Here is a 13,673-nt window from a genome sequence, read left to right as displayed (position 1 = left end):
TTGGCCTTGGTCTGTGAAGGCAGGCCCCCTCCCCCCCCCCCACCAACACACACACACCAAACAAACACACACCTATTTGGTTGGAACATGTTTTAATTTATAACATTTTAATTAAAGTGTGATAGTTAGAGTGCTTTCTGAAGGGGGTTTTCGAACATCTTTGTTCAGCTTTAATTATCAGGAAGTGTAGTATGTCAAAATTACTTGCCTATACTCTGGGTACCCTTCTGTTATAGATCCAGCAGTTCAGCTACTTGGGGTAAAATCTTCATTTTATTTAGTCTTGGGAGCTTTGCCTTTGACTTCAGTGGAGGTAGGATTTCCCCCTAAAGGCATCTATAATGTACTGGGGGGGCACTTTTGTTAGAGTGGCTATGAGAGCTGCTTCAAAATGGTGGTGAGCGTGCTTTAAATAAAGTTCATTCAATGAGCACCCCCATCAGCATTTTGATATGCGAGGACACTGAATACGTGTTATGCAGAGGCTGCTGGGACGTACTAAATAGCACACTCCAGCAGATTCACAGCAGATTCGATTAATCCGGTCTGCTCCAACACATGCTAATTAGTAGAGCTCCGTTATGTGTATAGGCACCCTAAGTTTCTAAAAGCATGAGCCACTGCCAACTATGCTGCTTCTTTCATTTCATTGATTCACAGCTTTGAGTATTTCAGAAAGCAGCTGGCAACAAATTCTTTTGTGGAGTTCTGCTGACACTTCATTTTAATTATCTGTTCATTTTCATTTCAGTAAATGTATGAAAATACAATTGATATTCCTGTGTCACTATCATTATACTTTATGGAACATTAATGCTGAACACAGTTCCTGATAGAACAGACCTATATATCAAGCACCTTCATACTAAAATTTCTTCATTGTTAATTACCATAAATGTAAAATAAATCAACAATGGTTATGCCATACAATATTCTTTCAAGTTGTATTGTGCACTTTGCATGAATGGACTCAGTTTAAACTCATTGGTTTTATTAAAATATTTTAAAACTTCAAGCTGTCTAAATTAGTCACTCACAGATTATGCTGATTCCCTGGAAAACTCCCCTGTGTGGGAATACCCCAAGGAGAACTGGATTAATTTCAGTCCTAACTGTGTTTGTTTAATGTAGCTATTTAAATTACTAGCCCTTTCCCAAAGAGGTCCTGGTATTCTTCTTTTAAGGTTTAGGTTTTGCATTTATATACAAAATCCAAAGCCAGTACACATTTTGTATTTGACTTAAAGTCAAACTTAAACTGAATTTCTGGTCTCTGCATACTATACATGGAATGCATTGATACAGGCTGGGGACTGACTAGCTAACCAGCAGCTCTGCAGAAAAAGACCTGGGGGTTACAGTGGACTATCAGCTGAACCAACAGTGTGATCTTGGTGCAAAAAATCCTAACAGCATACTAGACTGTATTACTAGGAGTGTTGCCAGGAGATCAAGGGAGGTGATTATTTCCCTCTATTCAGCACTGGTGAATATTCTGGCATATTGTGTCCAGTTTTGGGCCTCCAATGACAGAAAGGAAGCAGACAAATTGGAGACAATCCAGTGGAGGGCAACGAAAATGGTAGTGGGCTGTAAAGCACTGGAACAGGTTTCCCAGAGAGCCTGTATAATCTCCATTTTTGAAGATTTTAAAGATCCACCCGGACAAACCTTTGGCTGGGATGATCTAGTTGTGGATGGTCCTGCTTTGAGCAGGGGTTTGGAGTAAATCTTCTAAGGTCCCTTCCAACCCTAGGATTCTATGATTATGTGTTACATTATGTATAAAATATTAACTATTTAATTAATTTAAAGTAATTAAGAAAAATCCACAGTAGTCTTCCAGATGTTACTAGAAAAGGTACATATTTTGGATAGTTAATTAGGTTTGGTTTCATAAACAGTGGGCATGATTATGCTGACACTGATGTGAATGAGATCTAACTCTTGAAGCTGATGTGTAAAATAGTGTAATTGAAAGCAAAATCATGGACTCTAAAACATTTCTGGTTTCATTGCCATCAAGGCCAAGTCACCTTGACTTTTGAATTCAACATTTATGTTTCAATTACTGTAAAAGGTCTACCTATGGAATTGTTGTTTGTACAGAGAATAAAATGGTCATATTGCACCATGCCATTATTGTAAAGTCACTTTATCTCTCTTCCCCATGTAATGTAATTGAGGGAGGTGAGTCCTCCAGGTCTTTCTGTAAGTGAAATCATTATTTCTTTCCCTGGGGCATACCTGTCATCTGAAAACCTTCCCACTTATACAAACTGAAAGATATACATCTATCAAATTAAAGCAGATTGAGAGAATTGTAGAAGGTTTCCTAAAGATTTCAGGTACATACAACTTCCTATATAGTTCTGATGGAAATTTTCTGGTTCTGACTGGCTCTTTGATCAAACCCCATTTCTACCCTTCCCAAAACAGTTCTTTACCTCAGCATCATTATATACCTTCCCATAATTTGGAATTCTCCCCTGCCTTGTCCTTCTTACTTCCTCTCATTCAATGTCCCTTTCCATGACTTTTTCCCATTTAGCTTATCTTCTAACAAACTGACTTTAAAAATCATGGAATTAACATGACACTTACTGCCTTCCCATTGTTCACTTCCCCCTCCCCCCATGGTAATTTTCTCTATTTAAACTGTAAGATTTTCATGGCAGGAAAAGGAATGGCCTGCTACTTTATGTTGTAAAGTGCCTGGACAATTGGGCCTAATTCTTTATTGGCATTTAAGCACTGCCATAATAAAAGTGACTTGATGATGATTATGATAATTTGATACAGATAAATTGGACTCACAATGGCTGTGATAGTGAAATTTTAACTGATAGAGGACTTATGCACCTGTGTGTGAAAGCATTATGTGTAATGATCAATATCTAATTATAGCATAATTATGGCTTTTAAAATAATGTAGATAGCTTCAACTTAAAAGAAAATCAGACAAACAGAAGTGTAGATGTTTTTAACATGTCCCAGTATGCCCATTAGCCTAATACTACTTTTCCTGTAAATGGGATCTGGCTTTGTGCCCCAACTATTCATGACAGACATATGGGTAAAATACTATACTAGAAAATGTCAAGTTACAATCAAAGGTAGTATTTTTAAACCATTTGGTATTGCATTTTCAGATTATTTCCTCTGCTTCTGCAATCATTATGCCCTTAACCTAATTTATTGCATTATCTACATTGTATATCCCATTATTTTAACAGCAGTGAACCCTGGCCCAATTCCAATGTGACCATTTTGTGTTACAATATAGCAAGTGCTAAATGCACTATAAATCCTACTACTGTCTCTGTTCCATTGATTTCACTGTAAATATTACCATTATTGTCAGATTACTGAAATATTTTATTCATTATTTGGACCTTGGTTTTCACCTCTTTCTCTGGCATGTTCCTCAGCATTTTGAATTTAACTATGTTGGGTATAACTACAAGATCAGAGGTAAAGCACAGAAAGGATTGTATGGGTTGTATAACAGCCAAAGTTCTGAGGTTTCAATGACCGTGTCCTGCAATAAAGAGAGATGCATCTGGAAACCAAAGCCCAATGGGAACAAAATCTAGGCTTCCATACAATTTATGTTGAATAGAATCCTCCTTTGTTGTCACAGGTGTTGTATGATATGTATTACACACTGAGAGTTAACAGGGCCTTTCTCATAGTGATATTCATTGCAGATTAGATGGGCCACTTTAAGTGATAGTTTGCAGAGGCTTTAAATAAGACTTAGGGATAAACATGTATTTTACTGATTCTCCCAAATGGGGCACATTTCAATCCATGCAATTAGATAAACTGAAGGCATAGTTCTATAACAGACAGCTTAGATGAAGCAATATGAACATGATTACAAATATTTTATTGGTTTATTTTCACCTACAGCCTTACATTCTTGCTAAAGAACAGAACATTTAGATATCATTTTTCAAGTCCTTTTTACAAGGAGTATAATTGTCCTGGTTTCAGCACAAAAAAAATCTATTGGGACTCATAAAATCAGACATATTAGGCCAACATTTAGGTGAAAAAGCATGAGCCATGAGCTTTGACTTCCTGAACATTGTGTTCATTACAGTGGAATTGACCTTTTTGCACTGGTATGATGGAGATGTTTAAGCCCGACTGGCACAGTGATCCTTTCAGGCATTCTTTCGCTCCACTGCCTGATTTACTGCTAGTAGCACCAACAAGCCCAAGAGAGAATGCATTCAAAAGAGAGTGGAAGAATAATAAAGCAAATGGAGAAACAAAGGAAAGGTTTTTTACCATTAAGGCTTCTCTTTACTTTGTACATAAATGAGAAAAAAAAAGAAATGCTTGTTTACATCAGTGTTGCATTGCTGTAAATACAGATCCTCTGCCTTATGTAGGAAATGCCAAGAGATCCATAGCCACAGATCAGTTTAGATAAGTAATGTCAGTTTCCTCTAATGTTTTTCTGGTGCAGATCTAAAATGCTCAGCACTACATTAGTACTGCTTAACTTGCAGTATGTTATCCATAGTGATTTTGGCCAATATTTTCCATTTACAGGTTTGTAAATTTGTCACCAAGGTAAGTGGCCTGAAATGCAGGAAGATTGAGCATCTGCCATTTGATTCTGCTAGGAGCTGTAAAACCAGATCACTGATTCCTGTTGCTGAAGAGTAGTCAATATTTGAAAATGCTGATTGTCTTAATATATGTTGTAACATGCCCCAATACCAGATGTTGCCAGGTGAGCCTCTGAGATGCACTCATGGGCAGAGGTGCTGAGTACATGGGGACTCAAGGGCCCTGGCTCCCTTTAGGAAGATGGCTGTCACCTGAAATGCTTAAAGCTTTCCACATGTCCATCATCTTAGTCCCACTTCCCCCCAGCAAAATACAAGTCAGTGCCTGTGCTCATGGGGTATTCTTACATCATCATGGTTGCCCTTCTGCCCCAAATCCCTCTCTGCCATCTGCTTTTTGACTACTGAGAAGCATTTGAAATGTGCCAGGGTCAACTTATTGGCTTGTAGCGCCTCAGCTTTATCTGTCTCACCCACGTCTTGCCAGCTCTTAGAAAAGGGAATTTTGCCAGTTAAAACAATCATATCCTTGTCTGGTCATGAGCTTTGAAAAGATGGATCCCCCTGCTTCCCCCGAAGAGGCCTGTCTATATGGTCAACTGCTCTAGAAACTGTTATTACTGATAATAAGTGGATTATGAAAGATGACAGAAAGTTTTATTATACAAACAAGAACAAGCATAAGAAATCAGTAACTGTATGCTGAGGCAGAGCTATAAGACAGAGATATAGACTGATTTCTAACAGCAGAAAATAGATATGAGAATAAACAAACACATATATATGAATTGAAAAATACAAATTGGTTCAAATATCATATTTAAATATATAAGACTAGACAGACAGATATATATGCATCAGAACAACATCCTGCTCTTACGCTACAAGTTAAATCTGCAGTTCCTACCCAGCTCAACAGATTAGAAAGCAGTAGGGGTGTGTGAAGCTTCGGTCCGTGATTTAATTTGGAGAAGATTTAACCTGATTCGGAGGCCGAGTATCCAAATCCAGATCAAATTGGGAGAAGAAAACCCCCCTCCAAATTGATTCAGAAAAGATTTGGAGATTCAGAAGGCAGTCTTTCAGGGGAACAAAAACTGAGAAGAGGGAGGAGGGAAGGGAGAGGAAGACCAGCATCTGTAGCTGGGCAGTGACTGTGATCTTTCCCTGAGTCCCCTTCCAATCACAGCAGTCTTGGGGAGGGATGTAGAAACAGCATATAAGGGTCTATCTGCAGGCTTTCTGTGCCATTTGTGAGCTGTTTCTGCCTGAGCAACAGCATCTGAAAGGTACTGGACTGGCTTGGCTTCCTACCTAGTACGTCTCCTGCTACTTTCTGTTCTTGGAAAGTATTGGATATAGCTTACTAACTAGAATCCCTCTACTTATCCCTATCCAATCAATTTCTTTCAATTTATATTTGTTCTCCCCCCTGCCATTTTTTAAAAGAAAGCTGTTTTCCTTGTCAGTGAAACCCCTGGCCCTATCTCCTTGAACTGTGGCAGGCTTCATGCCCTCAGAAGGGGCTACCATCCCTGCAATTTTTATTCAAATCAGCCAAAACATGACAAAGTTATAGGTATTTCAGGAATTCCCCATTATAGTCTATGGCTGAATCTCTGAATCGGTGCTGAAACCGATTTGGCTGAATCAATTCAGGACAGTGATCTGAATCTCTGAATTGAATTGCTGTTCTCTGAATCCACTGAATCCAAATCTGAATCAAATGCTTCCCTATTTGCACAGGCCTAGAAAGCAGCCTCTGACCTTTACCTTTCTATCAGGGCCTCCTGCAATATTTCCTGTCAGCCTCCTGCCCTCAGCTGCTGACTGAGGGCCAGTAGCCCACCCTGTATCCAGGAAAACTAGAGACCATACCCTGCTCTCAAGGCAAAGCTTAAGTACAGTTTCTTATCTGGACATTTACATATGCCACTTGCTGGATTTTCAGGGAGCACACATTATGCATATTACTTTCTGCACCCCTCTCCCACAAGGGTGCAGGTGCTTACCAGACTAAAAGTTTCTTCTGATGTAATTAAGACCAGGACAATTTGGCATCCTTTCAGACATGAAGAACTGCTAAGCCACTACCTTAATAATATTGGACATGTCTACATGTTAATGTGCTGTAAGCTTACTGCACTGTAAAATACTGCACAGTAAATTTTCCTGGCAGCAAGTGCCTACACATGTTCCTGTTGGGTGCAATCCTTTGGGAGCAGTTCAGTGCAGGGCTACTCCTGCCCTGCTCTGATCACCTACAGCAGCCAAGGGGAGCTCCAGGCTCCTCCAAGTGTCAGGCCTAGGCTCTGGGGAGTAGGGGAAGTTGTTTCACCTTTGGGGAAGCTGCTTCCCAGCCCTGCACTCCTGCTCCAGGCAGCTGCCTCAAGCCCAGGCTGCACTCTGAGATCAGAGCAGAGATTGAGACACTGTTGTCTGCCCCATGTAGCTTCCTGCTGCCCGGCCCCTGCTCTGAGATCAGAGTGGAGCCTGGCTATCATCTTCCCTTAGCATCTGCCCTCTGCCCAGCCTCCACTCTGAGATTAGAGTTGGGGCTGGAACACTGTCCCCTGCCCAGGACAGCAGGCAGCTGCCCAGGGCAGAGGATGGCATCTCAGCTTCTACTCCAATTGTCCAGTGAGAATGGGGACTAGGAAGCAAGTGGCTGCATGGGTTTGGGGACAGTTCCTCTGCACGCTGCTGCCTGGACTGACCACGAGCAAATAGTTGTCTACACATGTCCTACTGCACAGTAGCTACTGAGTGGTAAATCTACTTCCTGTATTTACAGGTAGTAGCCAACTACACAATACATTAATTTACTGCTCAGTAAATGCTGCACGTGTAGATGGTGATGCTTAACTGCACAGTAAAGTAGTCTACTGTGCAGTAAAGCATCTCATATAGACACACCCACTGTTTTTCATTTTGTTTCCCCCAGTGAGAAATACTCTTTCCCCCAACAGTCAAAATAACTAGGTGTTATTCTTATGGCCCCTTCTTTTAAAATGTAAATTCACCATTATCTGGAAGGACTTGGTTCTTGGGCCTTAGAGCATTCTCGTCCATAAAGGAGATGAGTAACTGATTCATAGTAAATGATAGTTCTAAGAGACTGCCTTTTTTCCCCAAGTGTGAATATCAAGAAACCCTTAAGTTAATCACTGTACCACTAAAACAGTCTTAGGTCTAATATAAGATAACAATATCAAAATTGTATCTACAGCAATTCATGCAGACCTAAGAACAAAGCTGTTCACAGCTTGATGCCACCTATCTGTAGAGATTACATGTGGTATATCAGCAAAATAACTTCAAGAAACCATGCAAGACACCCCACAAATCCATCAGATTGCTGACACATGACAAACAATATATTACAGACCAAGAGACAAATTTATTGCTAAAGTCCCTGATGGAAACTTGCAATGGGTTTAAGCCAGATATGAATTCTGTTGAAGTTTTTTATTTTTAATAAATTGTTTTAATTTGATACACTACCAGATATATGAATCTTCCTCAAATTCTGAAGCCATGGGTAATAATCAAACAACATAGAAGGCAATTAAACATTCATTCTTGGACACAGATTGATATTTAGTCATTCATGCTGCATTCTTGACTGCCTGTGATTTCAGCATCACATTCCTGCTGGCATTGTCCAAAAGTAATATTTTTTTCGAAGTATTAGTGGGGAGGGAAAGGACTGGGAATTTGTTTGATAATATGTCCTACTTTGGTTCACCCTTCTGCTTTCCAAAGGCAAACAGTTTCTCTTTCATAAGTATGTTTGATTCAGGAAGGAATGTCATGCTTGGCAGAGAGAGTTTAGCAGCATCTAGAGAAGATGCTGAGCACTGCCAGAGGCAATGAATACCCTCCATCTTCTCTGTTCATTTCAAGCACCACTTGTTGGGGTAGTTAAGTTTGTGCAAGTTTCTTCATGTATTAAATCTCCCATTTCATTCTCAGCCACGCTTTAATCTCCTGTATTCTTTATTTTGTCTTTCTTTATTCCTTTATTTAGTATCTTTGATTCACGTAGCTATTTAAAAAAAAAAATTAGACTCCTCTTATAAAAAAAAAATTGTTTGAATGTCATCACTATTCCTGTTTTGCACTAGGGTAATGAAACCGGGGTAAATCTGAACTAACTCTAACAAAAACTGATAAAATGCTGAAACGGCTGTCAAATATTATTCATCATTATTATCACAATCTCATGAGTAGGGCATTGGTCTCAGGCTATGATTCCTGTTGGGGGAAGAGAGTGGGGAAGGGGATGGGAGGGAACAGGATTTTCCACGATGATTTTTAACCACCTCTGTGTCAAGATTGGATCATCTTTACAAATAAAGCAAGTTATGCTATAGAATAGAATATACCCAGACTTCATCTTATTTATTTCTTGATCCCACTGACAGTGACCTGCAATTGTTGCTGTTTTGGAGATGGGTGACACTGGTTCAGGACAGGATGACATGTTGGGGTAAATGGGTAACAGTATTTAAATTTATATTTTTAAATGGCTTCTACTGCTGGATGAACAAAGGCAAGCACTGTAAGTATGAGTTTTCTTAGAAAACTGAAGATCTTAATAAGGCTTGAAAATAAAGAATCTGCAAACTTTCAAACAGTAGATGCTTAAATTCATGTAATTCAAAACAAATGAATTTGAAAATGTATGGTGCTTTTTTAAATAATACAGGTTAGTTTTTGTTAAATCACATGAAAAAAGATGGAAAATGTTCAGATTATTCTTTGCTTGTTCCTAACATAACACTTTAGAAGCTAAAGGTTACTGGAAGGGTAGAGATACCTGAAGTTAATATTACAGCAACTCATTAAGGTAAATGATAGCATTAAGGAGGATTTGCTGGATTTCTGTATGTCATATCATTTTGGGGATAGTTCTGAAGTCTTTTACGTTCCATCAGATGATAGCTGGAGCTTAATGCTGTTGCTGGTCTGCAGTACTGGAAGACATTGGTCATGAGAAAAGATCTAGACTGAGAACAGTTGTATGAAGTTACATAGAAGGACAACAGTATTGTTCACTAGTGAAGGGGCTACAGGTAATTACTGTGTCTGAAATTCCTGATGGCAGAACAGAAAATAGTTACATGCATATCTAAGTTTGCAGTTTTGGGTGTGGGTGACTTACTCAAGATCTTCACAGTGGAATAAAACAGTTTTTTATGATACCCAGTCCTGTGATTTAGCTGCAAGATTATTCCCACTCCTTGCTTAAATTGTTTAGATAATTACACCTTCTGATTTGGTGGATAATTGTATTAATTATATTGGTAAAAAGAAGTCTGGAAATACACACTAGGAAATGTTTAACTTATCTGCCAGTTTTATAAGGGCTAAATCAATACATTTAGCTGGAAATCTTCTACCATTAAGAAGCAGGTACTGACTTATATTTTTTAGTATATAGTAATTTAGTGGGCAAAGTGACCACCAAAAAAAAGTTGATTTTATGAAACCACCAAGAGAGCAGAGGATGAAAAATTGCAGATGCATAAAGCTGTTTCTGCAGTGTTCATTTCTTGTGGCAGGAGGTCTGGATTTAGCATCGTAGTCAGAGTTATAAAATCATCTATTCCCAGTGCTGCTTATCATTTCAACACAGTCTAATAATGGATGATAGGAGATATACTACCCATCCATGATGTCTAAGAGTATATAAGCAAAGATCTGATTTAGACTGAGAGAGCTGCTGGTTATGGGGTTTTGTTTGTTTGTTTGTTCGTTTTTTGCTGTCATTCATCTCTGTTAACATATATGTGGGATTTGTAATATTCAAGCATAAGACCACAAATGGTGTTGAAGTGCACAGTTCAGTCGCCAAGAGTGTATTCAGGAGATGTGTGAAGCCTTGAAGAAAAATACATGTATATAGTGTTTATTGGTTTAGTTAAAGTTCTTGCTTTCAAGTCCAGGTGCTTCTGTAGATTCATAGGTTTGATTATGTGTTTTAGGAAATCTTAATAAAGAGCAGTTGGATGCAATGTCACACCAGAGAGGAGCTTATTAACAGCCACTATAAACTGATTTTGTGAAGGTGAGAGCTTGAGAACAGAAAAAAGAAACAGGCAATGAGAGTATGAAGCAGCCATTCCTAATGGAGAATGCATTACTAATGGCTCCCCATTAAATGAATAGGAAAGTGCACAACTCTTTTCAGAGTGGATTAGGATTGGTTAGGGCTTCCTATTTTCAGAATTGGAGAGCTATACATCTATGGAGGGTGGGCCTTCTCATTGAGACAATAGGAAATATAGGGTCTTTCTGGGTTGATTAGGTTCATACTAGTGGCGAGACAGTCTTTGCAGTTAAATTGGACTTGGGTCACCATCCACAATTACTGTCTGGTGTTCTTCTCCTTCTGTTTGATCTTTCTAATCCAGCTCCACTGCACTGAAATCATTCTTGCTAATGTCTCTTCCTCTCCAAAACCCAGAACCAATACTCCACCTTCATACTGTTTAACCTGTAAGCTAACTTTAACAGCATCAATCATGTTTCTCTTGTTCAAAGATGTCCTCCTTTGACATCCAAGGCCATTTATTGACAACACTTTTCAGCGGGTTTCAAGTGGGTTAAATGCCTTTTGCACCACTTTAATGGCACTGCTGTCTGCACATTCGGTGGTGTATTGTGTGTTAAGTCAAGCCGCTGTAGCTCATTTGGTGGCGTAATGTGCTTTAAATGACTTTGGGATGCAGCAAATGACTTCAGGACATTGCAAACACCAGCAAGGAGTTTTAGTTTCCTACACTACAGCGGTGGAGGGAAACACCAGAGTCTGTGCAGCTTAGGGGCTGTGCAGGCAAACTGTGCAGGCTCCACAGAAGGAAAAAAAATCCCAGCAAGCCTGATCCTTTCCTTCAACCCCCACCCCCTCCCAAGCCTGCCTCCTTGCCTGAGCTGCGTGGGGGCCTGGTGCTTCCCTCTGTGGCTGCGGTGCCCCCGGGACTGCCCATGCTGCGTGCCTGTGGACAGGTACTTCTCTGTTCTAGACCCATTACTTTTGTGCAGATGTCCAAACTAATCTCTTGGTCTCTTTGTCTAATATCTCCTTGTGAATAAAAACTGTTACTTCAAGCTCAACATAGCTAAAATGCAGCTTTCAATTGTCCTCTGTTCTCAGTGATTACTGATATATCTTCTCTCAGACAGTGGACAGTACCCCCATTCTGTTTGTAATCCATAGCCTTTGTAACCTGGGCGTACTCTTTGACTTGGACCTTTCGCTTTCCTCACATCCAAGCTGGAGACACACAGTATCTTTAACAAATGGCCTTTCCCACACAAATACATATGCATTCACATGCAGCTGAAATCCTTTTACGTGTTTCCTAGTATCTTGCATCTTAATTACAGTAATATCCTGTCTTTCTCATCTTAATAAATGCAGTTTTACCCAACTCATATTTATCGGGCATGTCTACATGAGACATTTAACTGTGCAATACCCTAGTTTACTACTCAATAAGTGTACATTTCTACATGTGCACATGCTTACTGCACAGTAAAAAATGGCTAATTGTGAGTAAATTTGCTACTTCCAAAAGCAGGTAGCAACTTACTCACAAAAAGTTACAAGTGTAGACGTGACCTGAAAGCATTAGGGGCTGGCCTGAGGCTAGCTCCAGGGCTCTGGACTGGGAGCCTTTCCTGTCCCAGGGCTGGGTTGACTCTATAGCAGCCCCTGCCTCAGGCCTTTAAAAGCCTTGAGACATTTTGAGCCCTGGGACATACCAGCAGGCAGCCTGAGGCCATTCTAGGCCCTGTGACCCCCCTCTGCAGGCTGCAGGCTAGCCTCACCAGCCTGCCTGCAGCCCAGTGCTACTGCCTGGCATTACAGTGCTGCGTGACTGCCAGGCGCTCACCATCCAGGCCTGCAGAGTGTTGCAGGCTGCTGCAGACTCCTGCCAGCCCCTAGGCCCCCAGCCTGCCATCCCCCAGGCTTTGCTAGCCCATGAAGAAGGTTCTGGCCTTCAGGGCCTGTTCCATCTGCCATAAGCCTGCAAGTGCTATGGGGCATTGCCTCTGCTTCATGGCTGGCAGTCTCATGCTATGCCCCTGCACTGGGTACTACAGGCAGCTGCCCAGTCCCAGTAACACAGAAACAGTCACACAGAGGCCCCAAGAGCTGGTGCAGGATCTCCAGTGATGTCCTCCTTGCTGACACACATGCCCATACCAGAGCCCACCACCCGGGGTCCCAACTGTGCCAAGCACAAAACTGGCAACATGGCAGTGGCATGTGGGTTATATCTATAGAATATTGTGGGTTATACCTATATAATAATATATCTATATACTAGTGGTGTTTCATTTAAATCATGGAAAATTCATGAAACACCACTAGTATATAGATATATTATTATGCGGCATAAAGGGCATGGACTTCTAGGCACTCCTGAACTGATGATTATGGTCTGTCATAGTGACCAGGAATCCTGGTTTTCTCTGATTTAAAATAATCCCCATTTTCAGTTTTCAAAAAAATGTAAGCCCAAATCCATATTTTTCATGATTTAAAATGAAACACCACTATATATATTTCATATATATATAGTGGTGTTTCATTTTAATCATGAAAAAATGTGGACTTGTTGCCCTGTGGGGTCAGGCCAACTCTCAGGAACTTAATATTGTGCTGATAGACAGGAAGATGTGAGACAATTGCACATATACAAGCACACAAATCAATTAGGTGCATACACACACACTCTACCAGCTCAGGCACATACACATCCAAATCAGCCTAGGCACATGCATACCTATCACCAATTCAACCATACAACCCACCTACACATAGGTAAGTTCCTAACATGGATAGCACGGTAGGTATGTGTGTGCTTGGGGTACCTGGGGGAAGGTTAAGGTGAGAGAGAGAGAAAGAGACTCAGTGGAAGGGTTGGAGTCCATGTGGGGAAGAGAAGCAGAGTCCAAGTCCTTGGTTGAAGAGGGGGCAGGGGGTGATAGCTACCTATCCAGGCTGGAAAGGGGTCCTTGTCCAGTAGGTGTTGTCCAGAGTGGGGACAACAGCAGGGCCTCTGGGTGGAT

Source organism: Gavialis gangeticus, unplaced genomic scaffold (assembly GCF_001723915.1).
Source record: "Gavialis gangeticus isolate Ggan-Ray unplaced genomic scaffold, GavGan_comp1, whole genome shotgun sequence".
NCBI lineage: Eukaryota > Metazoa > Chordata > Crocodylia > Gavialidae > Gavialis > Gavialis gangeticus.
This window is presented reverse-complemented; position numbering follows the sequence as displayed.